The sequence below is a fragment of the Schistocerca serialis genome, unplaced genomic scaffold (genome assembly GCF_023864345.2).
Source record: "Schistocerca serialis cubense isolate TAMUIC-IGC-003099 unplaced genomic scaffold, iqSchSeri2.2 HiC_scaffold_1196, whole genome shotgun sequence".
NCBI classification, from domain to species: Eukaryota; Metazoa; Arthropoda; class Insecta; order Orthoptera; family Acrididae; genus Schistocerca; species Schistocerca serialis.
Window position 1 is genome coordinate 1,537,501 of NW_026047399.1, and position 20,168 is coordinate 1,557,668.

The 20,168-nt window shown below is 53.4% G+C and overlaps 2 non-coding genes across 2 annotated transcripts; both read left to right on the forward strand.

The window, feature by feature from the left end:
• The first annotated feature begins 2,168 nt into the window (after positions 1–2,168).
• On the forward strand, positions 2,169–4,078 carry LOC126435045 (small subunit ribosomal RNA). Its single transcript, XR_007579696.1, has one exon. It is a non-coding gene; the product is annotated as a small subunit ribosomal RNA (ribosomal RNA).
• A 351-nt stretch (positions 4,079–4,429) lies between these two features.
• Positions 4,430–4,584, forward strand: LOC126434948 (5.8S ribosomal RNA). The gene has a single exon (XR_007579609.1). It is a non-coding gene; the product is annotated as a 5.8S ribosomal RNA (ribosomal RNA).
• The last annotated feature ends 15,584 nt before the right edge of the window (positions 4,585–20,168 follow it).

Below are 20,168 nucleotides of genomic sequence, written 5' to 3' on the forward strand. Positions count from 1 at the left end.
TCGTACCTTAACCTAACCTATGTCGTACCTTAACCTAACCTATGTCATACCTTAACCTAACCTATGTCGTACCTTAACCTAACCTATATTGCGCCTTAACCTAACCTATATTGCGCCTTAACCTAACCTATATTGCGCCTTAACCTAACCTATATTGCGCCTTAACCTAACCTATATTGCGCCTTAACCTAACCTATATTGCGCCTTAACCTAACCTATATTGCGCCTTAACCTAACCTATATTGCGCCTTAACGTAACCTATATTGCGCCTTAGCCTAACCCACATTGCCCCTTAACGTAACCCACATTGCGCCGTAACGTAACCCATATTGTGCTGTAACCCAACACACGTTGGGCCTTAACCCAACACACGTTGGGCCTTAACCCAACACACGTTGGGCCTTAACCCAACACACGTTGGGCCTTAACCCAACACACGTTGGGCCTTAACCCAACACACGTTGGGCCTTAACCTGCTCTGTAATTGTCATACGACGCGTTAAATTAGTGTAGTGTTGCCTAACTGCAACCCCCGCAATATAGTTTGCTACTCGCACTGCCCGGTCCCCAGTGTATCGCTTCATGTTAAACACCTTGCAGCGATACACTGTAATGTGGATGGCAGCAGGACGTACATGCTCAATGTCCTTCGCAGTTGTTCATTGGCATTCGCATGGCGAAGCACTTAGCCTACGCTGTGGTACGGCTTGTGTCAACTGTCCGCTGATGTTGTACGTCCAAATCACACACTGTACTTCACATTGGTCCTCATGTACTGAATGATACATCGTGGTACATGTGACCGTACAACGACTGCGCCAACAACGGCGAACCATGCGGTCCAACCGTTGTGCACTCAGCTACGTGTCGTCTCCCTATAAGAGCCGGATTGCAGTGTGGTATGCCCTGGATGGCGATCAGCATGAGCCGTCTATTGATGTAGTGGCGCGTGTTGTCAGACGTAGTCGTCTCTTCTCACACACCGTGACAGCATGGTGCACTGCGTTCCACATCTGCGACATGCGGCAGAGGCCGGTTGACAGTCGTTCGCGCAATGGACATCGCATACGTACGGGGGCCACCTTCCACGTGTTCGCGAAGCGTGCACATGTTGTTGCGTGTATGTGGGCAGACATAGTGTGTCGTGACACCTGACACAGGCATGCAACAATCGTTGAATTTGCAAATGGCGATGGACGCCTACGTTTGCTGGTGACGTTACGCAAATGAACAACTGGTAAACCGTTGTGGTGCGGTTGTTCTCGCTAGAGGTGAATCAGTGATGGCGACGATCGGTTGAGCTACCAACCGGTTGTTTCAGCGATACCCACCATGCCCACGAACGTGAATGGCATCTGGGTGTGAAGCGATACGCGGCGGTGGCTGGGTGGGACCGTCCCCGGCCGGTGAGGGGGGGCCTCCCGGGGTGCTGGCCGCGCGGTGCGTGGGCGCACGCGCTACAGCCAGCTGGTGGGGGCGGCCAGTGGCAGGCGCGCCGGCCGACGGAGGCGGCAGGCGGCGCAGCTGCGCGCCGGCGCACCCTGCACGCGGCGCCGTGCGGCCAAAGTAGGTCCTCGCGGGCCCGGTGCGAAGCGCGGTGGATATCTGCAGTGTGCTGGTCCGATTGAGGACTGTGTGCGCTGAGGATGCGCCGCCGCCCGGCGCTCGGCGCCGCGACGCCGTCTGCTGCTCGGTCGCCTCTGCGGTTCTCGCAGGTGGTTTGTATCGCAGCTGTGCGGACGTGTTGGCGCGTGCGCTGTGCTGGGAGAGTTCGCTTCGGCACCAACGTGGGGCTTTTGTCCTTCTGTGGCGCTGGCGTTGGAACTGCCGGTCACCGTAGGTGGCGCGTGTTGTCTCCCGCCGGCAATGCCACGACAGCACGCTCCCGGGCCTCTGTCGGCAGCGGCAAGCTCAGTTGGGAGCACGGGTGGTCGCACCTAAAGCGTCTACTCGCCAAACTCCGGGCGATTGCGCCTCTCTCGAACCCGACCACGTACTTAGGACGGCGCTGCGCGCCGCCGGGACCTGAGAGGGTTTCGAGGTGTATTGTGCAGGGGAGCTCAGCCTCCTCCTGTTTGCAGAATAATTGAGCGGACGCTTGCGTGTTCGCGCGGGCCCCCGGGACACACTCCCGGGCGGCCGGCTGCTCAGCTCTAGTTGACGCAGCTCCCTGGTTGATCCTGCCAGTAGTCATATGCTTGTCTCAAAGATTAAGCCATGCATGTCTCAGTACAAGCCGCATTAAGGTGAAACCGCGAATGGCTCATTAAATCAGTTATGGTTCCTTAGATCGTACCCACGTTACTTGGATAACTGTGGTAATTCTAGAGCTAATACATGCAAACAGAGTCCCGACCAGAGATGGAAGGGACGCTTTTATTAGATCAAAACCAATCGGTCGGCTCGTCCGGTCCGTTTGCCTTGGTGACTCTGAATAACTTTGGACTGATCGCACGGTCCTCGTACCGGCGACGCATCTTTCAAATGTCTGCCTTATCAACTGTCGATGGTAGGTTCTGCGCCTACCATGGTTGTAACGGGTAACGGGGAATCAGGGTTCGATTCCGGAGAGGGAGCCTGAGAAACGGCTACCACATCCACGGAAGGCAGCAGGCGCGCAAATTACCCACTCCCGGCACGGGGAGGTAGTGACGAAAAATAACGATACGGGACTCATCCGAGGCCCCGTAATCGGAATGAGTACACTTTAAATCCTTTAACGAGTATCTATTGGAGGGCAAGTCTGGTGCCAGCAGCCGCGGTAATTCCAGCTCCAATAGCGTAAATTAAAGTTGTTGCGGTTAAAAAGCTCGTAGTTGGATTTGTGTCCCACGCTGTTGGTTCACCGCCCGTCGGTGTTTAACTGGCATGTATCGTGGGACGTCCTGCCGGTGGGGCGAGCCGAAGGCGTGCGACGCGCCTCGTGCGTGTTCGTGCGTCCCGAGGCGGACCCCGTTGCAATCCTACCAGGGTGCTCTTGAGTGAGTGTCTCGGTGGGCCGGCACGTTTACTTTGAACAAATTAGAGTGCTTAAAGCAGGCAAGCCCGCCTGAATACTGTGTGCATGGAATAATGGAATAGGACCTCGGTTCTATTTTGTTGGTTTTCGGAACCCGAGGTAATGATTAATAGGGACAGGCGGGGGCATTCGTATTGCGACGTTAGAGGTGAAATTCTTGGATCGTCGCAAGACGAACAGAAGCGAAAGCATTTGCCAAGTATGTTTTCATTAATCAAGAACGAAAGTTAGAGGTTCGAAGGCGATCAGATACCGCCCTAGTTCTAACCATAAACGATGCCAGCCAGCGATCCGCCGCAGTTCCTCCGATGACTCGGCGGGCAGCCTCCGGGAAACCAAAGCTTTTGGGTTCCGGGGGAAGTATGGTTGCAAAGCTGAAACTTAAAGGAATTGACGGAAGGGCACCACCAGGACTGGAGCCTGCGGCTTAATTTGACTCAACACGGGAAACCTCACCAGGCCCGGACACCGGAAGGATTGACAGATTGATAGCTCTTTCTTGATTCGGTGGGTGGTGGTGCATGGCCGTTCTTAGTTGGTGGAGCGATTTGTCTGGTTAATTCCGATAACGAACGAGACTCTAGCCTGCTAACTAGTCGCGTGACATCCTTCGTGCTGTCAGCGATTACTTTTCTTCTTAGAGGGACGGGCGGCTTCTAGCCGCACGAGATTGAGCAATAACAGGTCTGTGATGCCCTTAGATGTTCTGGGCCGCACGCGCGCTACACTGAAGGAATCAGCGTGTCTTCCTAGGCCGAAAGGTCGGGGTAACCCGCTGAACCTCCTTCGTGCTAGGGATTGGGGCTTGCAATTGTTCCCCATGAACGAGGAATTCCCAGTAAGCGCGAGTCATAAGCTCGCGTTGATTACGTCCCTGCCCTTTGTACACACCGCCCGTCGCTACTACCGATTGAATGATTTAGTGAGGTCTTCGGACTGGTACGCGGCATTGACTCTGTCGTTGCCGATGCTACCGGAAAGATGACCAAACTTGATCATTTAGAGGAAGTAAAAGTCGTAACAAGGTTTCCGTAGGTGAACCTGCGGAAGGATCATTACCGACTAGACTGCATGTCTTTCGATGTGCGTGTCGTGTCGCGCAACACGCTACCTGTACGGCTCGCAGTAGCCGTGCGCCGCGTGCGGAACCACGCGTGCCTCTCAAAACTAACGCCAATGTTGTGTGGTACGAGCGCTGAAGCGCTGGAGCGGCTGGCCTGCGGCACCTGGCGCCTGGCGCCGGTTTTGAATGACTTTCGCCCGACTGCCTGTCCGCTCCGGTGTGGAGCCGTACGACGCCCATCGGCCGTGAGGCCGTTGGACACAGAACGCTTGAACAGGGGCCGCCACACGCCTACGTCCCGCCTATGCAACTGTCTTGAAAGAGACAGTGGAAACTAAGAAAAGATCACCCAGGACGGTGGATCACTCGGCTCGTGGGTCGATGAAGAACGCAGCAAATTGCGCGTCGACATGTGAACTGCAGGACACATGAACATCGACGTTTCGAACGCACATTGCGGTCCATGGATTCCGTTCCCGGGCCACGTCTGGCTGAGGGTCGGCTACGTATACTGAAGCGCGCGGCGTTTGCCCCGCTTCGCAGACCTGGGAGCGTCGCGGCCGCCTGTGGGGCCGGCCGCGCCTCCTTAAACGTGCGATGCGCGCCCGTCGCCTGGCGGTTCGCATACCGGTACTTACTCGGTAGCGTGCACAGCCGGCTGGCGGTGTGGCGTGCGACACCTCGTACAACGACCTCAGAGCAGGCGAGACTACCCGCTGAATTTAAGCATATTACTAAGCGGAGGAAAAGAAACTAACAAGGATTCCCCCAGTAGCGGCGAGCGAACAGGGAAGAGTCCAGCACCGAACCCCGCAGGCTGCCGCCTGTCGTGGCATGTGGTGTTTGGGAGGGTCCACTACCCCGACGCCTCGCGCCGAGCCCAAGTCCAACTTGAATGAGGCCACGGCCCGTAGAGGGTGCCAGGCCCTTAGCGGCCGGTGCGAGCGTCGGCGGGACCTCTCCTTCGAGTCGGGTTGCTTGAGAGTGCAGCTCCAAGTGGGTGGTAAACTCCATCTGAGACTAAATATGACCACGAGACCGATAGCGAACAAGTACCATGAGGGAAAGCTGAAAAGAACTTTGAAGAGAGAGTTCAAAAGTACGTGAAACCGTTCTGGGGTAAACGTGAGAAGTCCGAAAGGTCGAACGGGTGAGATTCACGCCCATCCGGCCACTGGCCTCCGCCCTCGGCAGATGGGGCCGGCCGCCCGCGCGGAGCAATCCGCGGCGGGGTCGTGTCCGGTTGCCTTTCCACTCGCCGCGGGGTGGGGCCGTTCCGGTGTGCGGTGGGCCGCACTTCTCCCCTAGTAGGACGTCGCGACCCGCTGGGTGCCGGCCTACGGCCCGGGTGCGCAGCCTGTCCTTCCGCGGGCCTCGGTTCGCGTCTGTTGGGCAGAGCCCCGGTGTCCTGGCTGGCTGCCCGGCGGTACATCTGGAGGAGTCGATTCGCCCCTTTGGGCGCTCGGGCTCCCGGCAAGCGCGCGCGGTTCTTCCCGGATGACGGACCTACCTGGCCCGGTCCCGGACCCGCGCCGCTGTTGGCTCGGGATGCTCTCGGGCGGAATAATCGCTCCCGTCAGCGGCGCTTCAGCTTTGGACAATTTCACGACCCGTCTTGAAACACGGACCAAGGAGTCTAACATGTGCGCGAGTCATTGGGCTGTACGAAACCTAAAGGCGTAATTAAAGTGAAGGTCTCGCCTTGCGCGGGCCGAGGGAGGATGGGGCTTCCCCGCCCTTCACGGGGCGGCGGCCTCCGCACTCCCGGGGCGTCTCGTCCTCATTGCGAGGTGAGGCGCACCTAGAGCGTACACGTTGGGACCCGAAAGATGGTGAACTATGCCTGGCCAGGACGAAGTCAGGGGAAACCCTGATGGAGGTCCGTAGCGATTCTGACGTGCAAATCGATCGTCGGAGCTGGGTATAGGGGCGAAAGACTAATCGAACCATCTAGTAGCTGGTTCCCTCCGAAGTTTCCCTCAGGATAGCTGGTGCTCGTACGAGTCTCATCCGGTAAAGCGAATGATTAGAGGCCTTGGGGCCGACACGACCTCAACCTATTCTCAAACTTTAAATGGGTGAGATCTCCGGCTTGCTTGATATGCTGAAGCCGCGAGCAAACGACTCGGATCGGAGTGCCAAGTGGGCCACTTTTGGTAAGCAGAACTGGCGCTGTGGGATGAACCAAACGCCGAGTTAAGGCGCCCGAATCGACGCTCATGGGAAACCATGAAAGGCGTTGGTTGCTTAAGACAGCAGGACGGTGGCCATGGAAGTCGGAATCCGCTAAGGAGTGTGTAACAACTCACCTGCCGAAGCAACTAGCCCTGAAAATGGATGGCGCTGAAGCGTCGTGCCTATACTCGGCCGTCAGTCTGGCAGTCATGGCCGGTCCTTGCGGCCGGCCGCGAAGCCCTGACGAGTAGGAGGGTCGCGGCGGTGGGCGCAGAAGGGTCTGGGCGTGAGCCTGCCTGGAGCTGCCGTCGGTGCAGATCTTGGTGGTAGTAGCAAATACTCCAGCGAGGCCCTGGAGGGCTGACGCGGAGAAGGGTTTCGTGTGAACAGCCGTTGCACACGAGTCAGTCGATCCTAAGCCCTAGGAGAAATCCGATGTTGATGGGGGCCGTCATAGCATGATGCACTTTGTGCTGGCCCCCGTTGGGCGAAAGGGAATCCGGTTCCTATTCCGGAACCCGGCAGCGGAACCGATACAAGTCGGGCCCCTCTTTTAGAGATGCTCATCGGGGTAACCCAAAAGGACCCGGAGACGCCGTCGGGAGATCGGGGAAGAGTTTTCTTTTCTGCATGAGCGTTCGAGTTCCCTGGAATCCTCTAGCAGGGAGATAGGGTTTGGAACGCGAAGAGCACCGCAGTTGCGGCGGTGTCCCGATCTTCCCCTCGGACCTTGAAAATCCGGGAGAGGGCCACGTGGAGGTGTCGCGCCGGTTCGTACCCATATCCGCAGCAGGTCTCCAAGGTGAAGAGCCTCTAGTCGATAGAATAATGTAGGTAAGGGAAGTCGGCAAATTGGATCCGTAACTTCGGGATAAGGATTGGCTCTGAGGATCGGGGCGTGTCGGGCTTGGTCGGGAAGTGGGTCAGCGCTAATGTGCCGGGCCTGGGCGAGGTGAGTGCCGTAGGGGTGCCGGTAAGTGCGGGCGTTTAGCGCGGGCGTGGTCTGCTCTCGCCGTTGGTTGGCCTCGTGCTGGCCGGCGGTGCAGGATGCGCGCGCCTGCGCGGCGTTCGCGCCCCGGTGCTTCAACCTGCGTGCAGGATCCGAGCTCGGTCCCGTGCCTTGGCCTCCCACGGATCTTCCTTGCTGCGAGGCCGCGTCCGCCTTAGCGTGCTCCTCCGGGGGCGCGCGGGTGCGCGGATTCTCTTCGGCCGCCATTCAACGATCAACTCAGAACTGGCACGGACTGGGGGAATCAGACTGTCTAATTAAAACAAAGCATTGCGATGGCCCTAGCGGGTGTTGACGCAATGTGATTTCTGCCCAGTGCTCTGAATGTCAACGTGAAGAAATTCAAGCAAGCGCGGGTAAACGGCGGGAGTAACTATGAGAGCGTGGAGGCGCTGTTGCGGCTTCAGCGGAGCTCGGGAGATGACCTGCTCCACCAGGTGGCGACGTGGATTGAAGACACAGTGCATCCGGACTTGGCTTTTCGAAGTGCGGTCTTGATGTAGTCGTGCTGCTGCTGCGAGGTGCCTTCCTTGGGTTGTAGTTACAGGGAGAGTGATGCGCAATACATGGGCCTAGCCCTCCTAGCCTCTCCTCTCCTGCGGTCTTCTCCCCTTCTCGTGGGCCCGCTGATTTTTGCAGAGTGGAAGACCGCACCAGGGGTTTGGGGGGGTTACCAGCCCCCCCCTCGCATTATCCCTTTATAGTTGGGGGCAGCTTACAAGAAAGAAGAGATGGTGGCCCTTCCGCTGAAGGTGCCACCCCAGCTACCCCAGCACCTATCCGGCCAACCGGCCGTAACGGAAATGCGATAGTTTGTGTAGCTCCCTTTGCTTGCAGTGAGTGCCACCGCACATTTACCACGAAGAACGGTCTCGGGGTCCATCGCCGCCGCCAACACCTTGCGGCCGCCAACGCGGAGATCGTTACGGAGAGGCATCGCGCGAGGTGGACAGAGGAAGAAGTCCTGTCGCTCGCCAAGGCAGAGGCCGAGCTGTTCCTCGAGAGGGACGCCCGGTTCTTCTTTGTTAATCAAGAACTCATCAGGATGTTCCCCGACCGAACGCTTGAGGCAATCAAGTGCCGACGGCGGCAAGCTGCCCACAAGCAGCTTGTCCGCCAATTCATGGAGGCGCTTGAGATCGGTCGGGGGGAAGAGCCGGCGTCCCGCCGGGGAGCAGCGGGCTCGCTGCCTGACGCGGGCGAGGCCGCTGCGCCGCCCGTCGACGCAGCCGAGGACTTCGCGGCCGACACCACCGGGCCGCCACCGGAGGGGCCGACTGACGCCGCAATCTGGGAGCATCTGGCGGGGCTACCTGCTTCCGCCCAGCGTTTCTCTGCCCTGGATCGAGTCATTGGTCTGGGGCGGGGCACGCCGCCCGATGTCATCCTGGGCATGCTCCCAGATGCCCTTGCGTCGGTCGGGTCCAGGGGGGAGAGGTCGATCACCAGGACACAGCGGCCGCGCCAATCATCCAAGCGGCCGCCTGCCGCCCCGCCGCTGCAGAAGCGCAAGCGGCGCCGCTGGGAGTACGCGCGGACACAGGACGCCTTCCGTAGGTCGCGTGCACGTTGTGTGCGCGGCTTGTTGGACGGCACCCTGCTGCAGCCGCCACCCGACATCCCCGGTCTGCTGGACTTCTGGGCGGACCTCTTCACGAAGAAGCCGATCTCCACCGCTGGCTTCATCCGTGACCGCCTTCTCCCCCACTCGGAGCCTGTCGCTCCTGAGTGCCTATGGGGGCCGGTCACACGTGAGGAGGTCGCTGCTGCCTTGCCGCCCAGGGGATCGGCAGCCGGGCCGGACGGCCTGACTCCAGCGGAGCTGCGGCGCCTGCCGCATGAAGTCCTGGTGAAACTCTTGAACCTCTTCCTCCTGGCCCGCGCCCTCCCCGAGCGTCTGCTTCGCGCGCGGACGTCACTTCTCCCCAAAACGGCTGCACCAACATCCCCCGCTGACTTTCGCCCCATTACGGTCTGCTCGGTGCTGGCGCGGACCTTTCACAAGGTTCTCGCGTCACGCCTGATGCGTGCATGTGCTGTGGACGAACGTCAGCGGGCATTCATCCCTCGGGATGGGATGTTGGAAAACACCTTCATCTTGGACACTGCTCTCACCGACGCAGTCCGCTCCTGTCGCTCTGTTTTTATGGCATCGATCGACGTCTCTAAAGCGTTTGATTCGGTGGACCATGCCGCCCTCCGCCCCGTGCTGAGGGCCCATGGCCTGCCGGATTGCTTTATTGAGTACGTCGAAAGGTGTTACGAGGGTAGCACGACAGTGATAGCGGGCGGCGCCGACGTGGGCGTGCCCCTGCAGCCGGCAAGGGGGGTGCGTCAGGGCGACCCCCTCTCCCCCCTCCTTTTCAATTTTGCGGTGGACTATGTTTTGAGTCAACTTCCCTCCCACATCGGGGCTCGGATCCTCGGTCGCAGAGTTAACGCTGCGGCCTTCGCAGATGACGTCCTGCTTTTTGCATCGACCGCGAGGGGATTGCAGTCCCTCATCGACGCAGCCGTCGCAGCCCTCGCCCATCTGGGGCTGCAGATCAACGCCCGGAAGTGTTTCACCCTCGCCTTAGTCGCGTCTGGGCGCGACAAGAAGGTCAAGGTCGACGCCGACGTTACCTTCAAAGCGGGCAACGCCACCGTGCCCGCCCTACGTGTGGGTGAAACCTTCCGGTACCTGGGACTGCAATTCTCCACCGCTGGTCGCTGCGTTTTCAACCCACGACGCCACCTGGTGGAGCAGCTGGACGTCATCTCCCGAGCTCCGCTTAAGCCGCAACAGCGCCTCCACGCCCTCACCAACGTGCTTCTGCCTGGCCTGTACCATGGGCTGGCCCTCAGCCGCACCCGAGTGGGTGCGTTGAAAGCGGCAGACGTGACCATCCGGGCCGCCGTCAGGAGATGGTTCCGCCTTCCGGCGGACACTCCCCTGGGCTACTTCCACGCTCCTGTAGCCCAGGGAGGCCTCGGCATCCCATCATGCCGATGGATGGGGCCAACACTTCGCCGGTCCCGTCTCCTGGCGTTGAAGAGGATTGGGCCAGCCTCCGACGGTGCAGGCCGGGACGAGGTGCAGCGTGAGATTGAGGTGCTGGAGCGGCATCTTATGTGGGAGGGCCACCTCCTCAAATCGTCGACGCAGGTTGGAGAGATGTGGGCCGCGCGCCTGCACGTTGCCTTTGACGGTGCGGCGCTGTCATCTTCCGCCGCCGTCAAGGGGCAACACCAGTGGGTCGCTGACACCAGTCGCCTCCTATCTGGGCGTAACTTCATCGACGCTCTCCGCGCCCGCATCAACGCCTTCCCCACGAAGGCACGGCGCAGTCGCGGGCGGGAGGCGGACACCAGATGCCGCGCGGGCTGCCAGGCCGTAGAGACCGCCAACCACGTGTTACAGGCTTGCTTCAGGACGCACGGGTCCCGGGTCAAGCGGCATGACGCGATCGTGCGCTATGTCGCCCGTGGACTCGCGCAGAGGGGCTTCAATGTTTCTGTGGAGCCCCACCTCCGCACACCTGAGGGAATCCGCAAGCCTGACGTGGTGGCGGTTAAAGACGGCATCGCCCGCGTGATCGACGCCCAGGTAGTCGGAGACCATCTCCGGCTCGACTGGTGTCACTCCGAGAAAGCGGCCTACTACAACACGCCGTCCATCAGGCGTGCCATCTCCAACCTGCACCGAGTCGTTGAGGAGGTTACAGTGTCCACCGTGACATTGAATTGGAGGGGTGTATGGTCTCCAGCGTCGGCCAGAGATCTCTCCGCACTTGGATTTAGACCCCGAGAACTGGCGGTGCTTAGCACAAGAGTACTGCAAAGCTGCTGCACGAGCTATCGCATTTTCGAATATATGACGACGCAAAGACTGATGGAGCGAGCCGGCGTCGGATAGGATGCTGGTTATTTTCTTCGCCTTGACTCCTGGGGCCTATCCACAGGAGGAATAATCCGCCTTGTGTTCTGCCGCGCTACAGCGTATCGCTTTGGCGTCCGGCGATGGGTGCGGCGATGGGTGCCGGACGGTCGATGTCGGCCCACCGGCCGGCGCGCCGCGCGGAGGCGGCGTCGTCGGGCGGGTGTCGGGCGGTCGACGGTACGTGTTTGCCGTCCCCCCCCCCCCCCCCCCGACCCGTCCCGTGGTAACATAGCGTCCACCGCAGTACGGTGACCTACAATACCCCTACACTATGGATGTGAAATAAAATATAATAACACATGATGCTCCGCAAGAAAATAGGCTTGGGATAGGGTGTGTCGTTGGCAAGTCCCCGGGGCGGCTAGTGTGGGTGGTGATAAGTCCGTAGTGGGCGAGGTATTACGACGACATGAATGTCGACATACCATGCCGCCATCTGTGCGAATGCGACGGAACGACATTGACACCCAGCCCAGAAACGACACCTCCATCTACAGGGATCCGACGGAACTACGCCAACCATGCCGGCAAAACAGTATCGCCATCTATGCGAATCTGACAACACTACGTCCGCCATGTCGAGCGCACCACAAAACACACCGCCATCTGTAGGTCTCCCGCAGCATGACGTCCTGCAACGACGATACCGCCATCTATGAGACGCCAAGCCGACTGAGACATCGATGGGCCCACAGTGCCCATCTTTCGACCCCACCCACAAAGCCTGCGTCCTCTGTCGGCCACAGCACCCCAACGCCAGCGCCTCTGCTGCACGAAATCGTCGACCGGCAATCACTCCACCGGCGCCCCACCCCAACCGCCCAACTCGCAACTCCAGCGGATGAACGGCGGACTTTTCCCGCAGTCGCAATGTGCAATCCACCCCTATAACTTGCGTTTCATGAAGAGTTATCTCCAATATGCGACATTCCCGCTGTCCCTATACATCTTTGGCAAGATGGCTGCTGTGTTAGTATTCTTGTTGAAGTGCTCTGTGTTAATTTGATTTTTTTGTGATAACTCTGAAGTTATTTCGCGAGTGTGCTGTGTGAAAGTGACCTTCAACTAAAGGTACTGTACTCAGACCGAAAACTTAGAATTTACTGTCCAGAATTAGCTGCAAACTTACATCATGCATGATATCACAGTGCATTGTACCTAGAGTGCAAAGTTAATTAATACTGCAAGTATTTTCTCTAACTTCCTATTTAAGACTATCTGGACAAAATAGTTATACTCCACAGTGTTTCGTTTTGCTCTCTAAAATTGTGCTTGCTTGGATGGAAGTTTTTAGGTTATGTGTGGTACGTAGATCGAACTTTCGGCGTGGTATATAGATCGAACTTTCGGCGTGGTACAGAGATCGAACTTTCGGCGTGGTACATAGATCGAACTTTCGGCGTGGTACATAGATCGAACTATTATTCTGGTGTGCAGATCGAACTAATTGTAGTTGAGTGGTTAGGTGTAACTGATTATTGGACAAGAATTTGTGTAATGCCAATTCTGGTACACTTTCCTTGTAACTTCCTAGCATCTACGTAGATAGCGTAGACGCTGGAGAAGACAACTTGGTCTGAATTAGCGGCGGTTGTGGCCAGCCCGATTGTGGGGAGTGCTACACCTAAGCTCAAAATGACGACGGTTTCCGAGGGAAAGAGCTCTGCATCTAGGCGTCGTACTTCTGTAGATGTATCAGAAGCAACTAGAACCATGGACGCGACTCAGGAAAAAATTGCTGTGGTTGAAGACTTCATGGGTGAATTGACTAGTGAACTACGGCAGAAGAAAACGTCGACAGCGATATCAGAAAGAATTAAAAATAAGATTTGGACCTTTGTCTTGACTCAGTCCAGGTTAGAAGGCCAAATTGAGGAGCTCAGGTTAGAAAACCAAAGGCTGAGGAATGAGCTTGCCACTGCCAATGCCCCTGATGCACAGGAGAGAATACAACGCCTGGAGACGGAACTGAAAAGTCTAAAGGAGGAGAATACACGATTGAGAGAGAGTAAGCCAACCACATTGTCATTTGCCGCTGTTACGGCAGCTGTACCAAAAAAGGTAAACACAACCGAAATGAAGATTGAAGAAGTTAGAGCCAAACAGACAAGTGTTCTCTTCTTCAAAGGTACAGCCAATCAGGATTCTAAGACTGTTAGAGAGACAATAACGAAGACCATAAATCCAAAACTAGACAAAGTCAAAATTAGAGCTATCAGATCGACGGCAAATACTGTCATTATGGAAACTGAGACGGCAGAAGACAAGCGCAAGGTTATTGAAAAGACAGCTGCACTGCAGAATATCAAATGTGAAGAGCCAAGGAAGCTGCGACCTCTCTTAGCAGTTTACCAGGTTCCAACGACATTGACAGACGAGGAATTTCTTGACGAACTTTATGAAATAAACCTCAGCGATCATGTTTCCCCTGAGGAGTTTCGTGCTGAGGTAGCTGTGAAGTTTAAGACGGGACCTAAAGGTAAACGTACAGTTAACAACATTATTGAAGTCACACCGAGAATTCGTTGTCTTCTGCTGCAAAAGGATAGAGTTTACATCCAATTTGAAGCCCTAAGAGTTAGAGAATTTGTTGCTGTCCAGAAGTGTTTTAGGTGTTGGGGTCTGGGACATTCCACCAGGCACTGTGACAGAGAACAAGCATGTGCAAAATGTGGAAAGACAGGCCATAATAGGTCAGAATGTAAAGAGCAGACGGTAGTTGGGTGCATTCCATGCCATCACAGGAAGAGGGTATGTAAAAAAGCTGGGGGTCCAGACTGTCCAACCTTCAGACAACTTTACGAAAGGCAGATCCAACGTACAGACTACGACTTGAGTAATGTTAACTAAGCCTAACTCTCAAATGTTTACGAACTACACTAACATTCAGCATACTCAGCGGAGATATAGGTCACCGTCCACGAGAGCCAGAGCATGGCGACGTGCAGTGGCATGGAGAAGACAAATGAGTATTTTAGCACAGGGAGAAGGAGATACAGCACCGGAATCACTCTTAATGGCCATTCAAAACAAATACTTTCGCATGACCGACATGTTGGATGATGCTTGCATTCATGGAGCAATGGAGTATCATCTTGCGCGAGAAATTAAGCACGAGTTATTTCAATGGGCAATGCTCCATTCAGCCTCATTATTTCGCATAGAGGACTTGGAGGCTCAACTTCTCGTCGAGAACAGTGATAATAACCCAGCATCTGCATCTGACAACTTCTCAACTGCGGAACCCTCACTGCATTCTTCGCAGCAGGCTACGAGTGAGAATGGGTACTTTGCTACTGACTGTCACGAGGGATCATCCACAGTGTCACCTGAATACGATGTGTCTAAATGTGAGTCTTACATCAAACCTGTTCGCTTTATTTATGGAGGTAGCACACATGATGGATCAAACCATGGGTTGGTGTCCAGAAGTAATGATTCAAATTCTCAGGGTCCTACAAACAAGGAAATAGAAAGAGACAAAGTAGGCAATGAAGGACGTCACATCGAAGATAAAGGGAAGAAAACTGAAACTCCTCACTCTGTGGACGTACCTACCGTGCCATCCAAACATACTGTTGACTCAGTTGATTACTGTGACTTAGAGAATAACATTAGACTCAGTAGGTTAGAAAATAAGGACATATTTCAAACTGCACTACGTCTGGTGACGCGATTAACTCACCCTGAGGGAAATACAATTTGTTACCCCACGACTGAACAGACAGATCGTATGATATTAAGGGTAGAAAACTTGCCAACTGATAAAAGGGAACTTTGTAAATTGCTGGCTATGGTATGTACGCGTCGTGGCGAGGGGCTAAACTTGCATAACGTATACAAAGACCTGGTTCGGGCCCATGGCAGAGTGTATTTTGACCCTAAGGAAACTACTCCTAGGTGTTTTGTATTCACCAAATATTCATCGTGAAATTTATACAACTTAATTGTATGAGAAGTAGACTGGTTATGGCTGAACTGGGTAGATTGATTGATGACGTTGGAGCACAAATTGCCTGTCTTCAGGAGCCTTATATCCACGGCGGTAAGATTCCCGGATTACCAACGCATTGCACGACAATCACAGGAACAAATGATGCTAAGGCGGCAATTGTGATAACAAATAGGAAGATCAAAGTCACACGTATTGCACAACTGTGTTCTGAGCATGTTGTGACGATTGAGGCATTAATAGGGGGAGACGTTTGGATAATCTCCTCAATTTATGCCCAGTACTCCTTGGAAATTGAGCCCTTTCTTGACAATATTAGGAACATAGTAAATTTTTCCAGACGGAGAAAATTACTAATTTTGGCAGATATAAATGCAAAATCCACACTGTGGCATGCAGACAGGACAGATACAAGGGGACTTCTAGTGAATGATCTTCTCAATGAGTGTCAGCTGGTAGTATTGAATAAGGAAGGACATGGACCCACATATAGGGGCCATGCTGGTGGCACAAGTAATATAGATATATCGCTTGCGAATGAACTAGCTTATCCCCATGTCGCGACCTGGCGGATTTGCGATGGTGCATCACAAAGTGATCACAATATGATTATAATAGAGGTGGATAACTCTCATCGCTCCAATGCGCAGGCAGATTCATCATGTCACCCACGATTGCTGTTTGAGAAGGTCAACCTGGAGACCTTGTTTAATGTAATAGACAGTTTCAACATTAATGAAGTACAAGGAAGTGTGGATTTCAGAGCTCACTTCCTGGTACATGTGCTGCAAGAGGCGCAGGTCAGGGCCATTCCGTCTGTGAGTGGTGGAAGACAATCTCGTTTCCCCTGGTCCCGACAGCTAACAACACTAAGGAAGAAAGCTCGAGATGCTAGACGATATTACCAACTAGCAAAGACATATAATGAGAGGCATATAAGGCTGCAACTGTATTTGGCTGCCAAAAACAGGTACAAGGATGAACTGCAGAAGACAAGACAGGTCCATTGGGACAAGTTTGTCAAGACAAATCTGTCTAAAGACATCTGGGGCGAGCCATACAGAGTGCAAACAGAACGGGTCAAATCACCTCTGATTGTGTCAACACTGCGGCAGGCAGATGGACGCATGATGGATGGATGGCGGCGTACGGCAGAATTTCTCTTACATAGGCTGCTTCCTGACGATGATGTAATTGAAGATGACGTTTACCATCGTGATCTTCGCAGGCAAATTGGTGAAGAATACGTCAACGACTTAGCTGTAATTCCGTTTGCGCAGGAAGAGGTTGCATTAGCAATTCAAAACTTGAAAAATAAGAAGGCCTCTGGCCCGGATGGCGTACATGCTGAGACTGTGAAGGCTGCTGCCCCTCTCATTATTCCGTACCTGACAAAATTGTTTAACGACTGCCTACTGGAGGGTAGAGTTCCGGCCACCTGGAAGACGGCTAGTGTCATAATTATCAAAAAATCGGAGGATAAAGATCCGACAGATGCCAAAACATACAGGCCAATCTGCCTACTAAACATTTTAGGCAAATTGCAGGAGAGACTATTGTGTGATAGACTTCAGACTCACCGGCAGCTGAGGGGCCTATCACCCCATCAGTTTGGCTTTCGCCCTAAGAAATCTATCGAAGACGCAATAAACAGGGCAATCGAAATTACCAAGAATACGGACTGCAGTTATGCTCTGGCAGTGTTCATAGACATCTCAGGCGCCTTCGACAATCTCTGGTGGCCTGCTCTGTTCGCCAGATTGCGGGACTTGGAAATTCCAACTGCATTGTACACAAACTTTCTTGATTATTGTAGACATAGGACGGTAGAATGGAGGGCAGGAAATCAGACAGTTGTCAAAAGAATATCTAAGGGTTGCCCTCAAGGCTCCATCTGTGGTCCCATTTTCTGGGACATTGTAATTGAACCACTGCTGGACATGATAGATAATGATAGTAGGGCTTCAGGAGTTGTTGCTTATGCTGACGACCTAATGGTGTTAGTATCAGCGAACTCTCGGAAACAACTAGAGACTATGACTTCTGATTTGCTTTGTGACATTACTGATTGGTGTAAGAAAAACAAACTGACTGTGGCGGCGAGTAAGACTGTGTATATGCTCTTAAAGGGTCAGCTGCTACGCAACCCAATTATTAAACTGAATGACGTGTCATTGAAACGACATGAGGTAACGCGGTATTTAGGGCTTTATTTGGATGAGAAGCAATCTTTCATACCACATGCAAGAACAATGACGGAAAAATGACTGAGTATTATGCATAAAGTGGCGAGACTGAACAGTGCCTCCTTTAGGCTGCCGCTGAACGTTATGAGAGCGTATCACACTGCTCTATTTGAATCTATTACATGCTTTGCAGCTAGTGTCTGGGCACATCGGCTGCACCTAGGTACTCACGTAAACATAGTTAGGCGTGCCCAACGGAGTGTTCTGCTCCGATTGTCAGGGGCGTTCAATACAACTTCCATCGAAGCCTTGTGTGTTGTACTAGGTGTATGCCCAATTGATCTTACCATCAGGCAACGTGCGGCAGCCTACTGGTTGAGGAGAGGGGAAGAAGGGAAGGTGAGAGATATTACAGGGCAAAATCTAAGGAACATGAAGGATTTAAGAGACTGGAAGCTACAGACATGGCAGTCTGAATGGGAAGCGACAGACAAAGGACGACGAGTGTACAACTTTTTTCCTGATGTACGTGAGAGATTAAGATTGCGACACTGTGATCCTACGCGCGGTATGGTCCATTTCCTGACGGGTCATGGACCATATCCTGCGCACTTACAACGAGTGGGATTAAGAGAGACAGATGTATGTGTGTGTGGTCAAGTCGGTACACCGGAACACGTCGTTCTACACTGTCACAGGCTTTCAAGGACACGACAACCAACTGTGAGTGACGACTTATATAATCTAATAAGACAGCAGGAAGAGTGGGTGAGACTGAACAATTTAAGCAATGAAATTTCAAATGTACTCCATGAACAGTTTAGGGAGGATCGTCCTTATGCACGGGTCAGACAGGGTGCACAGGTTAGGCAGCATCAATGGAGTGACACTGACACAGACTCAAATACACAATCTGACCCAGATGAAGTTGTGAATGAGGACATGGAATGAAAGTCCTGGCATCCCGAGAGTGACTGGCTCGAAGTCAATTCCGAGCCCTCGCACTTGGGTGTTAATGTATACAGATAGATGTGTATTGTTGAAATAGAATTGTATAAATATTATGTATTGTCTGAAATTGTTCTTGTTCTCATAACCAACGTTAATGTGATGATTGGTAACAAATGTAAGGTACTCCTCAGATTATATATTAGTGCACGTTAATCATGAACATGGTAGTATGGTTTTGTTTGCATAGAGTAATGAATGTAGAGGTTCGAATGTACAGGAGCCACATCCACTATGACAGGCTCGAGGATTTGCCGAGCCCTCATATGGGTGTGACTTTCTGTGGAACCAGAGCTTGCAGTTCTTAGTTACATTGCCTTGGCCATCTGCCAAAGAAATAGATATTAAGTTATATATACCATGTTAATTTCATTCTTCTTTGATTTTATATATTTCTAAACCTTAAATTTTCTAAATTGTTTTAGAGTTTTTTCTGCATTAAAAATATAAATAAATAAAAAAGGGAATAACAAACAGAAGAAGGTTAGTGGCACACCGAGGAAGAAATCTGGTCCGCCTCCACGTGGCTAGGGACGGGCAACGGTGTGAGAACTTTTACGACCATCTAGAAGTTCTCACACCGGCTAAGAGACCATGAGTGCCACTAACGTTACATATTGTAGAAAACATACAACCCACCATAGCTACTAGACGGTGGGTTCTTCTGTAAGTTAAATGAAAAAAAAAAAAAAAAAAAGAAAAAAAAAAAAAAATGACCCTATACATGAGCTGCGAGCTGTACCAGTTACGAGCTAGAGACGCGATCGCGTTGCTCTCTGTACGAATGCCGATGCTGAGCGGTCAGCTAGGAGGCGCTCCATCCATGTTGGCACCGGTGGGCGTTGCACTCGCAGTCGCAAAAACGTACGGCAAGTATATTACTCGGAAGAGTTAATGACAGTCCAAGCCCCCCTGCGTGGGGAGAGTCTTGCTATGCCATGACCCACCGGAAGGGCGCAGCGTCCCCCACCCCAGACATGTGACGTCACACTATCGGTATTGACGACTAGACTCATTGCTTATAATCATTTGCCATACACCGGTGGAAGCTGCCGAGACGAGTAGCTACATAGCGCGCCGCCGTGTCACTAATGTACAGGGATACAACAGTTTCGACGGGAACCACATTAAACGTATACACGGCGCTGATTAGTAATAGATAGAGCCATCAGAATACAGATAATGTATACAACTGTCCGTATACATGCTGAAAGACTCTGCTCACAATCACAACCACACGTCAGCCACACATTCTTATCACGCACTACTCTCTGCCTGTAACACGCACACAGACAATATGTAAGCACCAGCATGGAACAACACCCAGTGCATCCTCTCCGCCACATTAGACAATCCACACTGTCATAACCAGACTGGGAGGTCCACTCAGAAAACAGAATATCCCACCCTCCCGACAACCACCATTGCTCAGCCAAGCCACCAACACCCACACATGTCCTACACAGGGGTGCACCCAACATCACAATACTGCCTCCTCTCACAGCACACAAACAATGGCGGGAATGAAAGACACAGGTCTGCCACAAGCATGGAATGAGAGCGCCGCCTGTCATGAGCCAAAGGTGCATCCTGACGTGGCAAATCAGATGATGCCGCAGGCATCCACTTACTATAATCACAATCAACAAACCGGCCGCCCCCCCGCCCCATTAAACCTTTCCTTACAACAATGTGTACCTTAACCTAACCTATATCGTACCTTAACCTAACCTATGTCGTACCTTAACCTAACCTATGTCGTACCTTAACCTAACCTATGTCGTACCTTAACCTAACCTATGTCATACCTTAACCTAACCTATGTCGTACCTT